We start from the raw sequence: 17,880 nt of genomic DNA, 5'->3' as shown, positions 1-17,880 counted from the left end.
TGCCAAGAGTTTTGTGGAATGTTAGCTTGATTAGATTGGTTTTCATTGAATATTAGTAAAAGATGAGCATTTTCCAATGTTGACTTTAGAACAATAATTATCTAATATTCAGACTGGACTTTTATATCATAGACAATAACTTGTCCGTGTTCTTGTGCCACCACCTTCTAGCTAACAGAGAAGGACTGTGCAAGTTCGCCACGAGAATTCTTTGGTTCTGAAACATGTTCTGGGAAGATTTCTTCCAATGTTCTGGCAATGTTTTCAACGGGAGGCTTTAAATCTGTTCCCAGAATTTTGTGACACTCTCTTCAAAACCTTCCAAAAATGTCAGCTGAAGAAACACTGTGAACAAAATGCTTTCTCAGAAAGTTTTACTTGAAATGTTTTGGCTGAACATTTAACCCGATAAGGACATCATATTATATCATATTTAAAGATGATTTAACATCCTTAAAGTGCTCTTTAAATGAGTGGATTAAGATTATTAGATGACCAGATAAAGTCATTTTCTTTGACTGCATTAAAATCTGTGGCTAAAGTTAGCCACCGTTGCAGCAACATTCCAGGCTAGCCGGGATGTAACAGGATTAGTGCTGACTGTGCTACATTACAAGAGTCACTGATGAATTATGGGACTCGGTTTAACGACTAAAGAAAGGATGGAGGAAAAAAAAAGGACTTGGAAGACCAGAACCGTGTGTCTATCTGAGGAGTATCTCACCTACACTCAGGAGGTTCAATTGCCAGAAACCTTTGCTCACATCAGTGCATTCAGAAGAGGCAAACCTCAACAGGAAATGAGCTAATGACAGTTAAACATTACACAAAATGCATTTACAGATTTTGACAGTGACAAAGGAGGTGCCAGATGCAATCAAATACCCCAATAAAGCCCTGGCTAGCAGTCCGGGAAATGAGCCTGCTTTGTTTTGTTGGAAGCCTTTTTTTTTTTTTTTTAATTTTACTTTGTTGTTTTTATTTTAAATTCTAAATAAAATATGAAAATTGATTGGTGCACGACGCCTGGATTTGTGTGCGAGTGCGGTTGAGGGTACGTCGCTGCCGCATCCATCAAACCCCAACGACTAAGTCATAACCGCTACGATCACTGCCAGATTTCTCCCTTGTTACACATTCATAGCTGCACCTTCCAAATCTCTTATGCTAACATCCCTTTCGCCTTATCTTCTCTCTCTCTCTCTCTCTCGCTAACACACACATACATTACACTTACTAAGATTATGAGTCCCTCTGTTTTATTTTTTTTTTCCTTTATGATCAGGGCCAGGGCCTGAAGTTGCCTCTGTCAGCACAATAAGGCCCTATAATGGATGGTAATCATTCAGGGACCATGGCGGCTACGGCTATCCTAAAAAAAAAAAAAAAAAAAAAAGGAAGAGAGAAATAAAGTGAGCGAGTGAAGAGAGAGAGAGAGGCCTGGCTCCTCCACTGCTAATCTCAGCTAATGGCCTCTGCAGAGCATGGAGAGAGCAATACGCACTAATAATGCAGCGGGGGAAGAAAGCGAGGGATTGGTGGCGGTGGAAAGGTTCTTGCTAGTGGTGGTGGTGGGGAGGGAATCAACCCAGGAAGTGTGTGTGGGGGGTGTGTGTAAAAAAAAAAAGAAAGTGAGATGGATGGAAGATGGGGGGGGGCTTAAAGGAGGAGGGGAAAGGAAAGCAAAGTCAGCTTAAGTGCAGGTTTAATAGCATCATTATTATCAGGAGGCACCCACTATGGGATTAAGACACACACACACACACACACACACACACACCTAATATGTATGAGTCAATTTAATGACATCGTCACCTGATGCTACATATAACTAAACCATTCATCAGTCATGGCTAATAATGGCCAGGTATTTTTCTCCATTTATATGGAAAAACTGTGCACTATAATTTAAGTTAACGTTCCGTGCACCCAAATGTCAAATTCATTCCGCTTTTTGCTGACAGGTGAATCTCTTCATTTAACATGATTTTAAACTGTTTAAATTTTCTGTCCGTGATGATATTCTCCAGCTAGCACAAGTGTAGCAACGGCGTGCAAGTAGGAGTATGGCAGGAAAATAAAACCGCATCAGAGAACATCCTTTTTAATGAGGAAAACCTGGTAAGGACAAACATGTTTAATGCTAGCAAGCTTGTTAGTGAACTTGTTACCGAGGTAGTTTGCATGCTAGTTAATTTAAAGCCAGTCAGCAAGCTAGCGGTGAGCTTGTTAGCACCGCTGTTTGCATGCTAGGGGTTTATGGCAAGTCAGCAAGCTATTGGTGAGCTTGTTAGCACCGCTGTTTGCATGCTAGGGGTTTATGGCAAGTCAGCAAGCTATTGGTGAGCTTGTTAGCCTGGCAGTTTGCCAGTAAATGGTTCAACAAACCTAAAAAGTAAGCTAATTGTGAGCTTCATTGCAAGCTATATAGTGAGTTAGCAGTTGTATAAAAACTTTTTTTTTTTTTAAGAATATTGGTTCCCGTTTTGTCTCTTTGACAAAAACACCCCAATGCTAACTTCGCACTCGCTTTAAAAGGAGTTCACACATAATTAGCAACAGCTCCCATCATTAGTTTGTTATTCCTCTCAATTCCAGTAGGGGCAGACAAGGTTACTTAATCTATCTTAAAACACAAGTGGCTCTATTGTATAATTATGCAGTGTCAGCGTTACCGAAGTCTGGGATTTAGACAGTGTGATTTTGGGATTCCTCGGTAGATTGGATAGTGCTTTCCACCTGTCTGGACTGTGACCTTTGTTGTCCCGATCAAATATAGCATCTGACATTTGTCAGACTGAAGTATTTTAAATCCAGAATCCACAAGTGGGTGGCAAGAAAGAAAACATCAATAAAAATGCTGAGACAAAAAACAAACAAAATAAAAAAATCCCACAACTCTTAATCTGTAAGCAATCAGTGTTTGTCAAAGCAGTGTATTAGCGTTGCAGTGACCACCATGCTTTGCTCGGTTAAAGAGATATGGGAAACATTCAGTTTATCCCCAGACTTAATCCCTTTAAACAAACGACCAGACAGACGGCAATATTGTACTTGTTTGTGCCTGGCTCATGCCATTTCCAAATATATATATATATATATATATATATATATATATATATATATATATATATGTATATATATATATCCTTTTATCCGGTTTTCATCATCTGCAAGGTTATGAAAGCATGAGCATGATGGGGGCCGAGAGGTCAAATGTATGAAAGCCTGATACCAAATTACTGCTGTTCTTAACTCGCGCACATACACAAGACTGGGGCTTTGGATTGGAGGAAACCGGTGGACCTTTCACTGCAATGCCAACAGACACAGATGGCCGCGGCCAGAGCAGGGGATCAAATCCGTTGGACAGCACCCAATGGGTGAGCCGTGAGCTTTCCTGTGGTCACAGCGATTTAGGGAGAGGAACTGGGTGAAACAGCAAGAGAATAGGGTGTAAAAACAACAACCTGGGAGTCGAATCAGATTTGTTTTGCGAGGCAGATGTCTGCTATTAATGTCACCTCAAATCACAGATGAACAGCGGGTTCAATTACTGGTGATGGAAACTTTTATCCATATCAACTTGCTCGAGCATCTTAGATGATTCTCGCAGAGGGATTCGCAGCAGATGATGCAGTGAGGATTTTATACAATTTGTTTTGCTAGACTGACTCGGTGGAGAAAAGAAAAGAAAAGAACTGCCTCTGAGTCTTTCAGCCAAAATAGGTCAGATTTTAGCATCCAGCGGAGGGACAAAACAGACATCTTCTGTACTGTGTGAATAAAAAAGCCGTACAGAGAAGAGAGAAGAATGACGAGGGAGGTGAATGCAAGTACGGGCGATGTTGGTGTTGGTGGGGTGACTTAAACCGATGAGAGTAGGTGAAGAGAATGAGATAAAAGAAAGAGATAGAAGAGATGGAACGTCGATGAAGAAATGGGGATATGGAAGCGGAGCGCAAAGGAGCTTATAGAGCTTATACGCACATGTGCGCCTGAAGTGTGCGTTTTAATGCGCGTGTCCAGTGAGAGTGATCACACATTCTATTTTTTTTTTTTTTGAGCTGCTCAAGCTGCTTAGTCTGTCTGACCACCTCAGATGAAACTATTAGGAAACAAAAAAACACTATTGTTGGACCAAAATTCTATGGAGTTTAGTGATCTTTTGACCGCACCTTTAGAACCACCAGGTGGTTCCCCTTTGGCAGTTGGATTTTGTAATAACTTTGGCTGTCCTGTGACTTCTCATCAATTACCCTTGTCGGGTCAAAACTCCAATTTAGGGACATCTGGATATCTGGAACCGCCGCCAGGCCAGTTGTTCTCTGAGAGAATCGTACGGCATGAAAGACTCCAAAGAAAACTAAATTCCTGACATTCCTTTGGATAGCAAAGCCTTTATCTACAAAAGATATCAAAGCAAAAACCAACAACTCACTCATTAAGTTTACGGTAATTTTTAAATCCCAAAATTCTGATATCACGGTATCACGATTCTTGCATTTTGTCTTTGTGATCCACGTCAAAGCTCTTAACAGATGTTTGACATGGCAGAAATGTGCCTGTCATGGGGATCTGAACAATAGAAAGGAAAGGTAAAGGATGAATGTCCTTGAAGAAGATTCCTGGATCTGACCTTTGATCAGATCTGAACCAAAATTCTACTTCTACTGGCAACCGAAGGGTCGCTGGCTCGATCCTCACTTCCCCCGGTGTCCATGTCCAAGTTTCCTTGAGCAACATACCGAACCCCTGATTGCTCCTGATGGCCCTGCGACGGACTGGCGACCCGTCCAAGGTGAACCCCGCTTCTCGCCCAATGTCCCCCTGCGAACCTGAACAGATAAGTGGTACAGAAGACGGATGGATGGATGGACGCTTAAGTAAAACAGAAACCCACGGATAACCAGCTTGGTACATGTAGCTCATGTATGTGAGGCACCTTTAAGCAAAAAATTCCAACAATATCACCATAAAATGCTCTGCGGTTACGCTGCTTTGAAGTACTGACACAGAACCCAACGCTGCTGGCAGATAAACAATTCAGTCACTGAAAAAGCTCAACAACGTAGTTTGGTTTGAATTTGCTTCTCCAGTTATCCCTTTCACACAGATGCTAATTCAGCTAGCGTCTTATTCCCCAACTCTGTCTTCCACGCATTGTTACAGAATTGGATGTAGACTCCTGGTTCCCTGTGACTCAGTGGGATTCGCTTTACTTTTTTTTTTTGTTTGTTTATGAGGTCAGATTTGGCCCTCCTCCTTTCAACGCAAGAGTAGAACACGCTCGCACATACGCCCAAAACATATGACTTCCCTCAGCGTCCTAAACTCTCTTTATTTATTCCTCGGGTCTGTTTTTTCTGCCTCTCTCGCTCTCTCTCGCTCTCTCTCTCTCTCTCTCTCTCTCTCTCTCTGACTCCACTCCTTCACCTTTCGTCAACTTCCTTCTTCATTTTCACTTTCTCTTTCTTCTTCCTCACTCTCTGTACCCCGTTGCCTCCTTTATTCTTCCCGCTCGGCTTTACAACTCTGTGAAGACCGATGTATGCCTGTTTAAGAGATGGAAAAAGAACATTCATCAACAAAGAGTTGCCTTGTCACTTCACTTGAAGAGTGTGTGTGTGTGACTGAATGCATATACGCAGCTAATACTATTAGAGGCATTCTGAGAGCGCGCGCGCGCGCGCGTGTGTGTGTGTGTGTGTGTGTGTGAGATGGTGGTGGTGGTAGTGTGTCAGGGTATAAACACACATCCTTGAACCTGCTTCCACCTGCCGTGACTGACTGGAGGCAGTGTGTTGAATGCTCTCTCCTCCTTTCTTGTTGTTGACATTCAAACAGTGTAGTAGGTTTTGTTGCTGGTGGAGTGCCAGAGGTGGAATCCATCTGGCATTATGAAGAAATGTGTTGACAAAAGAGTGCATTTCTGCCGTACATGCGTGTGAACACTCATATGTGTGTGCGTGTGTGTCGGACTAATACCCACAGAGGAGCAATGAATCATGTTTACACCTTTGGCGTAAGAGCTCATCTATCATTGCACAGTGTGTTTGTTAGTGTGTTGGCTTGTGCGCCGGTTGCTCTTAATTTGACGAGAGAATGAGTGAATGTTATCACTTTCCTGCCCTTGACCTGTTCCAGTAGATAGGAATACCAGAACCAGAAAAGATTGAATGAGAGAAAACGAAATGAACTAGAAAAAAAAGAGGACAGGTGGAGAAAATGGTTCTCTTCAGGCAATGTACAAGACAACTGGGGAAGAATATGATAAACAGAAAATAGAAAATCTCATTTTTACTGAGCCCCTGAGGGGACATGTAGTGGGTTTACAAGCGCATTTATAGCTCTATTAGAACCTTTAATTGGACTACTGTCATCACAGTGTAAAAGAACTGGGGGGGGGGGGGGGGTTCAAGTTTGTCTGCCTCCAGAACACAAGGTGGCGATATGCCAACAGATGTATGATATGACAATATCATAATGATATCGTGATATGAGACTACAAGTCCTGTAATTTTATCAGTCTGGCACACTTTTCCAGTAATATTTGCCTTTATCTACTTACATGCACATTATAAAGGATTATTTATTAAAAAGAAATCAATATTTTGTGAAAAAAGCAAAACTCATCTCGATAGTCACAAATGCCGAAGAAAAACCGACAGCCCTCGAAGCTGATATCAATCCAGAGAGCGATAACCCTACTTGACCATTTGATATTTGACTTACAGGTAAAAAAAAAAAAAAATGCGGAAGGACCTACGGAACATGCGCGCTAAACTAATTTGAAAATGATTGAAGCATACACACCTGAGTGAATTGTTTCGTATCAAACATGTCAGCTGGACTTGTGCGTGTTCACATCGACATCAAAGTCCAGTGACATCAGACGAACAGAACAAAAACAAAATTGTCTTACAATCACGTACCGGAAACAAAACAAGCAAATCAAAGCGTACTTTTGCGAGAGATTCGCCAAAATCTAGTCAATGGAATATTCACACTAGCTGAAGAAATTCATTGATTTTTACGTTGAGGTCTGTGAGAAATCAAAAGACATTCAATCTGTGCTTGCCAGTGCGCATGTCTTTCGGATAAGAGAGGCGCATTTCTGTAGCGTTAAGGGACATATTGGTAGCAATGACTTATTTCGCAGCGTCTTGCAAAACTACACCATTTTTCTCTCCAAAAATATAGTGCTCCCTCTCCATGTCCCCTCCAGGCTTCTGTGCACTTTCAATAACACCGCATGTTGCAAATATTAGATATTCCCAAAGCCCAGGATGTCACCATACTCATCAAAAAGTGTCATCAAAAAAAGAGTCATCCTCAGTGGATGGATTAGCTTCAGTCTTCCTCATGCAGACTCTGACCTTTACGCTATAAATCACCAATCAGCAGACGAGCAGGGATACAATTTCACCCTTCAGCTAAAACTTTGTCAGGGAACCCTCAAAAAAGTTTGTTAAATGTGTTCAACTTGAGGGTTTTTATCTCTTTTCCATTCATTTTTTGACAATATCAGGTGTTCTAATAGGATTCTGTGTGGATGTGTGCGCGTGGGAGCACACACACTTCACAAGGCGTTTGATCTGGCTCGCACCGAGGTGACATCCTGCTGCCAGTAACGAGGCCCGCTCTCGAGGAAGGAGAACCTGAGGTCAGAGAGGCAACTACGATTCCACGGGCTTTCATTTAGAGCTCAGCTCAAACACCCCACCTGTCTTTTGAGCTGAGATTAAAGACCTTCAAAAATAGACAGAGAGAGAAAAAGAGGGGTGAAAAGAGAAAGCCGGGGTGGGTTCAATGACAACAACAAAAAAAAAAAAAACCTTCAGCTGTCAAAACTCAATGTCATTGTATCTCAAAAGGGAATTAGTAATTGGCCAGGATAGCAGGGGAGAAGGGGACCGGAGACAAGAAAGGATGGAGGCAAATGTTCTTCAGCTGTGTAACACTGTTGAGGTATGCTACACACATTGTCTCTCGCCGCAGGCATAGAGAGGTCAGAGGCTCAGCGTCGCACTTCAACAATATAGTTCTAAAACAGTATTGATGTCAGAAGTGGAATAAAACTGAATGGGTCTTCCTCTGGTTGTTAGTGGATAAAAGACGAAAGTGGAAGACCAACCCCGCCCTCCTTCTCACTCACACACACCCAGATATGTTTGCACTAGTTGCCATCGGGGTATTTACATAGTCTTACATTCATTTCCTGAAGACTTAAGGCTAATTTGTGTGTCCGGACCCAACAGATGTGCTGTGCAACGTGTGGTTATGTCGCACTGCCAAAACACAAGTCGGCGGTAGGGCTTTTCCGCCGTTATGTCTTGGTCTACCTCAAAGAATGACAAATGAAAATAGAGCAGTTTTTTTGGACTGAATATTACTAAATGAGTACGTTCCCCTTTCTTAAATTGTATGTACCATTGCTGTGGCCAACAGCATTGATTCGAAATAGTACTTTAACTGTCCCCAACTGCATGTGTATCCCCAATAAAGTGGTATTCAGTCTGATTTGTGTCCCCCAAAAGGGGTTTAATTCAAACATGCTCACTTCAATGTGCGTAGAAGGTGTTGGGTCAAAAAGATCAGCACGAAATGCCCAATTTTTTAACTAAATTCTTTGCTAGCATGCAGTGCCTAATGAATAGAATTGCCAAAATAATTCTGTGGCCAAAAGCAAAAAATGCCTGGCGCTTTTTAAGGACACCTGTTTGGAGAACTTCCACCTGAGCGGCAGGTTCTTGTCTACCCTTCCGTTCCTTACTCAAGATCACTTTGGAACTCTTCAAATGCTTCACTGCTCTCTGCAGTAACAATGACAGGGCGATGCCCTCACTTCACCGTTGTTCATTCAGCCTGGTCTTTCATTTCCATGTTATGTGGGCTGCAAAGTAGCGGGAATGCATTGCCAGAGTTCAAGAGAGGCCAAGGGAAGGAGATGAAAGGGTGGATAGAGGGGAAGCATCACTTCAAAGAGCCAGTATGGAAGAACGAGGGACAAAGAGGGCGCTTAATATTTCCAACATTCTCCAGGTGACCCAGAAGGTTTAATGACTAGCTCCCACTTTGAATTTAAACCTTTAAATCTAAACTGCACTTCACATCAGTCTATAGGCATGACGGGGTGTGCACAGTGACACCAGGGGGGTATGCCAAAAAAATGACTATCCCTTAAAGACCCTCCATAGGACTAAGCACCAGGTACTGGCCACTCAGAGGCAGAGAAGGGCTGCATGCTGTTTGTGGAATATGGCATGTTTACATCCACGCATACATGTTGCTGAATAAAGAGTAAAAGTGCTAGTATACTTCATTTTTGGAGAAGTGTTCCTAATATCTTGTAAGAGTCGGCTGATTGTGGTGGTGGAGGGGCTACACAGCAGAAGGTTGAAAGTTTTTTTTTTGGGGGGGGGGTGCAGGACTTCATAAACTTGAGGAATTCCAACTCTAAAGAACGGTATTTAAAAAAAAAAAAAAAAACAGCATGTAAATTCACTCAAGTACAAACTTCTTCTTCTTCATCTAAGAGCTCAAACACTTTGACATTCCAGTCCAAACAAAACCCACCATCCGTAACAAGTCCCCTGATTAACTATTAAAACGTACATGTAAAAAACATTGTTGACATAAAACTCTTTGTCATCCTGCCAAGGCCTTGGCTCTCGCTCAACCAAACCAAAGCAGCTTGTCATATAAAACATTTCAGGATGAATATTTTAAAAATGCAAGCAGGTTGAACGCTACATTTGTACCGATTCTTTGCTCGGAGAACGCCAGATTGTTTGGGTTAAGCCTGTCTCTCGTCTGACCCCCCACCTAATACTTCATTGGCAGATTTGCTTTCTTCGCCACTTGGATATATTACTAAATCCTGCGGGGTTTATCCAGATGGTCACTATCCGGTATGTGATAGTCCAAAAATGCAATAAAAGGCAAAGAGAGGATTCACCCAGATTTCTTTGCAGCGCTTTGCTTTTAATATTTCAGGGTTGTGAGTATAATACTTGCACGCTCTGGGAGAGAGAAATGCACTTCAAAGGAAGGGTGTGTTTAACCTAGAAAATATATCAAATCATTAAAATGGATGTTTTTAAATTGAGTGTATCTGACTGTTTAGCTCTGAACTCATATTCATAGGAGGTAAGGTGATGGTGCAAGGAAGTGTGAGGGCTGCATTTTCTCCGTATGTAGGGTACAGAGGCATCTTTGCATATGTGAATGCACATGTCAAAATAAAGACACCAACACATAAGCTGCACTGCCGCTTTTCAGCAAAGATGTTAAAAACGATGCAGCCTGTGTGTGTTCCCTTTCTCTCTGGACCTGCATCCGCTGCTTTATCTTTTGTGCCTTTGACATGCTTGTACGTTCTGGCTTCTTTTTTCCACGGTGCTATGTCATGATCAATTTACCGTTCGGCACATGACGGCCCCTAGCGCCTCCGAGGATTTGAAGGACTTTGTGTGCAATCCCAGCCTGCCTGGCTTTCTCTCCCACATACAAAACGGGCATTTGTATTCTTATCCCGCTTTGGCCGTGAAGTGAGATTGTGTCCCAGCTTTTTTTTTTTTTTTTGCCTCTCTGATTCCAGGTTATTGTTTGGGAGGCAAATCACACCAAATCTTGCTGAGCAGTCACCAACTGGCAAATTTTTGAGGCCAATCGCCCTCATTTTCGCTATCACTTTGATTCCAACTGCGAGAGGTCAATTTGGTAATGTTACCGAAGTCTGGCTGCGTGTGAGTATGCATGTTTGTGTGTGTGTGTGTGTGTGTGCACAGAGAGAGACAGAGAGAAAGAGTGAGGGAGAGAGCAATGAAGCATTTTGAAAACATCAGGCTCAATCAGAGCTCATTTGTTCTGGGGCCCTGAGAAACTGAGCTCATTGCCTCTATCGCCACGGAGTGGGAAGGAACCGTTGACAAATGTTGGTCTTTGCAGCTACAGTATATTTGTGCACCTGCCTGCTTTTTAATGTGCTTCTGGCAGCATGGAACAAAAACAACTAACTGGTAAAATATAAAGCAATCTTTGCTCCATACGTCAACTGTTTTTTTTTAAAATTATTATTATTCAAGCTCACACAGCCATAAAAATAGAGCTGATTGTTTGCTTCTTACCCCTGAGAAACTAGCAAAATAAACTACTAATCCCACAAGCCAGGATATGGTGTCAAGTCAATGTTCTATGCAGCTGCAGCATGTTGCCTTTTTAGTTTGATAATCAAGCTAAAGAGTGAAGCTAATAATGCTTAAGAACAGCATTCAGAAATCGTCAGATTGTTCGCATTTTTTTTATTTTTTTTTCCCTGAGAAACCAACTAAAAGCTAATCCCAGAATCTAAAATATGCCATCAAGGACATTTGCAATTCAACAGCTGTAATCACCGCTAATGTGGCAAAAGTGCCAGAAAGAACTGCTGGCACGCGTTCTATGGCGCTACAGTACATTCACTGTTCATATGTCCTTTTTTAGTTTGAGAAACAAGCTAAATAGCTAAGCTAATAATCCTAGGAGCAAAAATATGATGAGTAATACATTTTTAATTCAAAAAACTGCCATCAGTGCTAATATACTATTGACAAATGTTCTATGCAGCATTGGCATATTGGCTGTGAATATTAAGTTTTTTACTCTGGTAAACAAGCTAAAGAGCTAAGCTAATAATCCCAGAAGCATATGCCATCTAGGACGTTTGCAATTCAAGGGTATTACTGTCATAAGAGAGTGAAAAGAACCGTTGAGTCATGTTACTCGATGCAGCTTCAGTGTTTTTGTGCATCTGCCTGCTTTTTAATGTTCTCCTTGCAGAACACATAAATGGTATAACATTATTTTCTCTATACGTCAACTTTTCTCCTCATTCACGCTCTAACGGCAGTCAAAAGAATAGATGGTCGCTTTTCCACTCAAGCTAGATAGGAACTGAGGATTCTCAGACACAGGCTAAATATCCGAGTTAATAAAATAAGAAGCAAGAATATTCCATCGAGGACATTTTCAATCCAGCGACTGTCATCAGTGCTAATGTATGCCATTCCAATCCAGCCAAAAATTTAAATTATCATTCTGCTTTCGTATGCAGGTTAGTGCTGCTGCCACTGGCGAGGCTGTGATTGCCAGTATGTGTGAGTAGGTGGAACCACATTATTAGCTGGCTGCTGCTGAAAGTATTCACCCAACCTGGATTGTATTGTTTCTCTCTTTCTACAGCTCACTTTCCCTCACTCGATCTCACCATCTGTCAATCTCCCTCCACCTCTCCTTCATCCGTCGTTTCCGCAGCCACCTGGTGAGGGGCTAACGGTGGGGACTTTCACAGCAGACCCGTCCTCCTAATTGAATAATGCAGTGTAGGATAAAATCCCCCTCATTAAAAAAGGGCCTTCTATGGATTAAAACGCTGAGGCGAACACATTTTCCGCATGCAGTGGCAACTTAATGCATTTGGTTATCTTCAGTAATAAGTGAAAATGAGAGTTGACCGACGGGCTCCAATTTGTGTTTGCTAGTGGCGTTCTCTGACCTAATGTTACACAAGCAGGTTTTGTTTTTTTTTTTTTGGAGCAGCTAGACATCATCACTGCTTCTGCCTTGCGTGTGTTTGAAGCATGTGCATTTTTCTTGTGAACCTTTTGTACGACGATACTCTCTGAAAGGCAAACAGTAGTAATTGCTGCATTTAAACACGCCTCCACACAGCATCTCTGCTCACATGTAAGGGAACATTATCGTGATCAATACGCCATGCTATGTCTGTCAATGTTCCCATCATCCCCAGGGCGCCCAGTTCCAAGCATCAGCAGTTGGGTACGGTAACCTCATGGATGTCAATACTTGCTCTGTTCGACTGGTACTGTACAGATATTAGGAGCATTAATTAGACCGGGACTAGAGTCACACCTCCCAGCAGCTTCATCCAAGTCTGGCAGGTTTCAAGGTAGAAAAGCAGCATCTGGTCCTCTATCCTCGTTACTAAGACTGGACACAGACTCCAGCCAACCCACTGGCAGTGCAACCCCTCCTGATGAGAGCCTTCAACAGGAAGTGCGAGGTGTAACAAGACAGTTTATTTGGGTCCGAAACAAGGGTCTGGTGAGGCACTTGGATTGTGCAGGGCAGGGTGTAACTGCCTGCACGGAATAAGGCCAGTCCCATCCTTATGTTCCGTAGGAAGCCAATAAAATGAAGGTTCTTTGAGCAAAACTTGTATTCTGACCCAGACAAAACCACGGTTCTTTTAAACTGACTGAGCTTCCTTTACGCCTTCACAATTCACTCCCAAAAACTTAATATCATTTACCAAACCTGGGCCAAAGAGAGCAAAAAGACTCAACCGTGTGAACCTCTTTGATCCCATCCATCCATTTTCTACCTCTTATCCTGTTAAGGGTCGGGGGGGGGGGGGGGGTGGCTATCACAATAGCCTTCGGGTGAGAGGCGGGGTTCACACTAGACAGGTCACCAGTCCATCACAGGGCCAACACAGAGACAACCATTGGCTCCCAGCCACGCCTACGGTCAATTTAAAGTCTGTCTTTGGGCTGTGGGAGGAAGCTGGAGTACCGGAGAGAACCCACGCAGGAACAGGGAGAACATGGAGACTCCACACAGAAAGACCCCGTGCTCGATCCGGGCCTAGAACCCGGAACCTTCTTGCTGTGAGGCGGCAGTGCTGACCACTGCACCACCGTGCTGCCTCCGCTTTGATTAAGTTTGCGAACCGAACCCGCACCTTTCCTTACTGGTTGAAGGGGAGAGAGAAGGCAAACCCCCTGTGGTGTGATTTCAAATTAACCAACCTCGTCCTAGCATGGACATTAGATTTACTCGGCTAATGTTGATATGCAGAGTTTTCTCATTATCCCACGCGAATAAAGCTGCCACAAACAACATGTTCATGCCAGGCAAAAGGGGGGAGGGTGAAGAGAAGAAAAATTGTTTAATTTGTGAAAACAACGGCTTGACTAATGAATTTCCCAAGTTAGTTTTCTCGGTTACAGCTCCATGTTTGGCTTTGTTTTAAAGAGCATGCCTGCTTTGGAAAAATGAGGGGAAGCAGGAGCGAGAGGTGAGATGGAGGGGGGGGGGATGTTTGTCAAAAAATAAAACCCACACACACCTTATTTGGACTTTTCGGAGGTGATACTTTGCTTTGCCAAAATGATGTTGGAACGAGGTGTCAAGACAAGAAATAGCTTACACGAGGAATGCTTCGCCAGAGGCATTTTAATGACCCAGAGGTCTACAAACGTGAGCAGCAGACGGTGCTCCTCCGAGCCCCAGACATGAACTGAATTATTACTGTATACAGAGGCCAACATCTCCTTGCAGCATCACATAACTCCAGGAATAAAAACAGGTAGTGAAGTGTCAAGGAAGCCTCAAAGACAGGATTCATTCCCCCCCCCCCCGTGTTTGTGAACAATCTTTGTCAAATGTTGCCGTTTGAATACAACATATAATCAAGTTTTGACAAGAACCGTGAACTGTTACAAAATACAAAGGGCTTTCATCCAGTAGGTTTTAGTTATACCACCCCCAGATCTTGGATATACCCGCTATTGAAAACCACAATCCTTCACCTAAATCACGCACACACACATTTCCAGGCAAATCATACCTCTTCTCAACCACTTTTTTTTTTTGAAGCCTCCTTTTATAAAGAGCTAAGAAAATGTCTCTAATTTGAAAACACTGTTATGAGTAACCTGCCTTCTCCGTCTCTTCAGCTTCGTGCTGATTCCAGTTACTCGAAATACCGGGGCTTCTGAAGTGGAATAACTTCGCCGAGTGCTTTGACCTTGTTGCACTTCATGAAAGAAAACCTCGAAGAATTGCATGCGGCACCTGCAAGACAAACCAAAGAGACGCCGGCATGCCAGAGAGTGGAGGAGAGATACCGGTGTGTCACATGACAGAAAAGCTACATTCCATTCTGACAGGGTGTCATAAACACAAGCTACTGATACACAAAACAGGACGGACACACCCCTTCTGTGAATCTTAACTTTTCACCTCTCTCAAAATACTTAAGGTGTCACATGCTATTATTTCCTATGCGTGCAGTTTCGTTGGAAAATACAGTGGATTACTGTGATTAATCCAAATTTGCACCACAACTGTTACAATAACGAACCAGTCTGATCCTCTGAGGAATTTCAAACGGTGAGTGACATGAGTCAGGCTTTCCTTTCAAGTTAGACAAGGTGTGTTGAGTGCCTACTGGGAGTGGAGCTTGCAGGGGGGTGGTTTTGTGGTTGTACTGCAGAGAGGAGAACCAAATTCCAACCTGGCAACAAGCTTTGCTGTCGTCAGTACGCATGAGATCAGCATAGTTCATTCCATCAATGCCATGGGGTTGTTCTTGTAGAAGAATAGGTTTGAAAACCACTGTCAGTGTATTAAAAGCAATGTTTTATTACAGGTTGAATTAACTTACGACTGAAGTTATAGTCTCAAAGATATTCTGAGCAAATGCAATTTCGTTCATGAAAATTAAAAAAAAAAAATTCTTTGCTCTTGGGTCTTTGTTGCTCAGGGTGACAACTTGGCACACGTGGGTTCAGCGCAAGTCCCGCCAACGTGAATCGCTGGGAAAAACAAACAAAACTTTTAGGTTTGCGAAGTCAACTCTGCAATTTGTAAACAAAATGTCTTGATTTGTAAGGGATCTGTGAGCAAAACCTTATTTGAATACAACTTCCGGGTTAACAACCAAAACGTTAATCAAATTTTTTTTTGATTTTATAAGAAATGTAGTTCACTTGCAATTTTTTTCCCCTCCCAGTCAATAATTTTGCTTTCAAGTCTTCTTTTTTTGTTGTTGTTTCGTTTGCAAATATATTCTGTTGGTTCGTAAAATAAAATACAAGACAATGCTCACACATTCTACAGGGCTTCAGAGATCTCCCGGCAACACTCTTTAACTTTGACATTATTCATTACTTCAGAAGCCTGTTGCACATTACTCAGATCAGTGTTTGTATAATGAAATAACTGATTCACTTCCACGCACACAGACACACAAGTCCCCGAGGGGGAGGGGGGGTGAGAGGAGTGTGCTCGTTCCAACTTATCACAATGAATGTAATTACACTGGGTATTTAATGTTTTTTTTTCTCCCTCATACCACCCCCCCCACCCCCCGTACTTTTTAAACAGAGTCGTCTCGGTCTGTAATTAGTGATCACTGAGAGGAATCAAAAAAAACAAGAGAGACTTGTTTTTTTGTTGAGCTTCTTGCCACTCTCACCAGCTTCTCCCCTGGGGGGGGCAGGGATGTCTCACGCGCATTTTGAATCAGACTGTTGGATCCAAACTCGCTTCACAACGTGAACTCTTGGAGACCTGAGTACTCACAACCTGTGAGATTCGCTGTTAACGAGAGCAGAGGTGCCCGAGGGCCTCGGGTCTGTGATACCAAAGACCAACTGAAAGGTAGAGCTCGTCAGTCCAAGCATTACAACTTGCCAGACTCCTATCTGCGGTTCTTAACACACAGGACAGAACAGGAGGAACTTAATTTAAAAATTTCATAAAGCATTTCTTCCCCTTGTCTATCACCATGTATAATAAACGCGCCTCACTGCTAGTCTTCTTTATTTTTTTTGCTGTGTACCTTGATCTTGCCCGCTATTCCTCTTGTACCAGTTGGGCTAAACTACTGCAGCTGAGACAGCAGGCCCTCCTGGAGGCGCCGCTGGCGTGAGTTATTGTTTATGAAATTCAGATCTTCTCTGAAACATAAAGAAAACAACAGCACAGACAAGATTTTAGACAGTTGGTCGACAGAAAGGTCAGGGATGTTTCATTAGTAACAGAATAGACCCTTTTCGCAACAAACATTTTTGACTTGTCAGAGCCAGAAAATCACTAACCTGTAATTGTGCCAGCGCTCCGTATCGACGGGTGAACACGTGCCATGTCAGGACACTGGGCACACCTGGTGCAGCTTAATTAGCTGGAGCCATGATTAATGTTATTAATTTCACCTGTGTTTTCTGCTTGCTGTTTTCCCGCTTCAACGTGTCAAAATCCCTGCCGTGAAAAGGGTCCATCAGACAAAGAAAAACGCCGCAGGATGTATAGGTTACTTTTCCATCGACATATTTTGATGTAAGTTATTTTAAGCATCACGTCAGTTTGTTGTGCAAATTTTCTTATGAGTGCTCAAGTTGGATTTAGCCCTTTCCAAAAGGCTAAATTAAAAAAAAACGAGAGTTTGAAAGCCCCTTTTTGGAATCTAGGCTGTTTCGACTCCTTGCGCCTTCGCTGATTTTCCTAAACTTTTTCTCTTGACAAGTCATTCGAAAGGCAACAAATGTGCCAGAGCTTTTAAGTGAATTTGCATTAAACTGCTACATCCTCTACGACAACAGGAATGAGAGGAACTCATGGCTACATCAATCTCAAATACTACATGCAGGGGGCTTTCTGTGTGTTTTATATTCAATTTCAATCCTAATAGACCATAACCTGAAAGAGTCAACCCCTGTTGTGAAACGCAGTCTGAGGCCGTCTGAAGCTGTCTAGACAGGATGGGAGAGCGAGGAGACACTGGAGAGCCAGGTGCTCCTTATAAACACTCCCATTAAAGATTGGAAATGGTTGTTTGAATAACTTTCAAACACGAAGGGCTGGTGTTTATCCACCATTGATCCCCCCCCCCCCATCCATTACAGCTTGATGGGAAGGTGTGTGTGTGTGGGGGGGGCAACCGTTGTCAGTAATGACCATTACTTGAAATCTATACCTAATACCCTTCTTATTATGAATGCTCATTTTAAAAGTTCAATAATAGAAGAGCCTGGGCAGTCAAAGATGGATGACAATAAGTTATTTTGTAGAGGCTTCTCTGTTTACACA

General features: G+C 42.6%; 1 protein-coding gene and 1 long non-coding RNA gene across 7 annotated transcripts in view; both read right to left on the bottom strand.

The window, feature by feature from the left end:
- Nucleotides 1–17,880, bottom strand: part of pcdh7b (protocadherin 7b) — a 124,262-nt gene that overhangs the window by 85,183 nt on the left and 21,199 nt on the right. The gene's annotated exons all lie outside the window — the stretch shown is intronic.
- On the bottom strand, nt 15,407–16,977 carry LOC147238764 (uncharacterized). The gene is made up of 3 exons (XR_015111803.1): nt 16,893–16,977; nt 16,634–16,751; nt 15,407–15,605 (listed from the first exon to the last, which is right to left on the bottom strand). It is a non-coding gene; the product is annotated as an uncharacterized LOC147238764 (long non-coding RNA).

Source organism: Aulostomus chinensis, chromosome 24 (assembly GCF_037954235.1).
Source record: "Aulostomus chinensis isolate RoL2024-O1b breed Wild chromosome 24, RoL_Achi_v1.0, whole genome shotgun sequence".
In the NCBI taxonomy this organism is placed as follows: Eukaryota; Metazoa; Chordata; class Actinopteri; order Syngnathiformes; family Aulostomidae; genus Aulostomus; species Aulostomus chinensis.
Note: the sequence above shows the minus strand (reverse complement) of the source record. Positions and strands in the feature narration are given on the sequence as shown.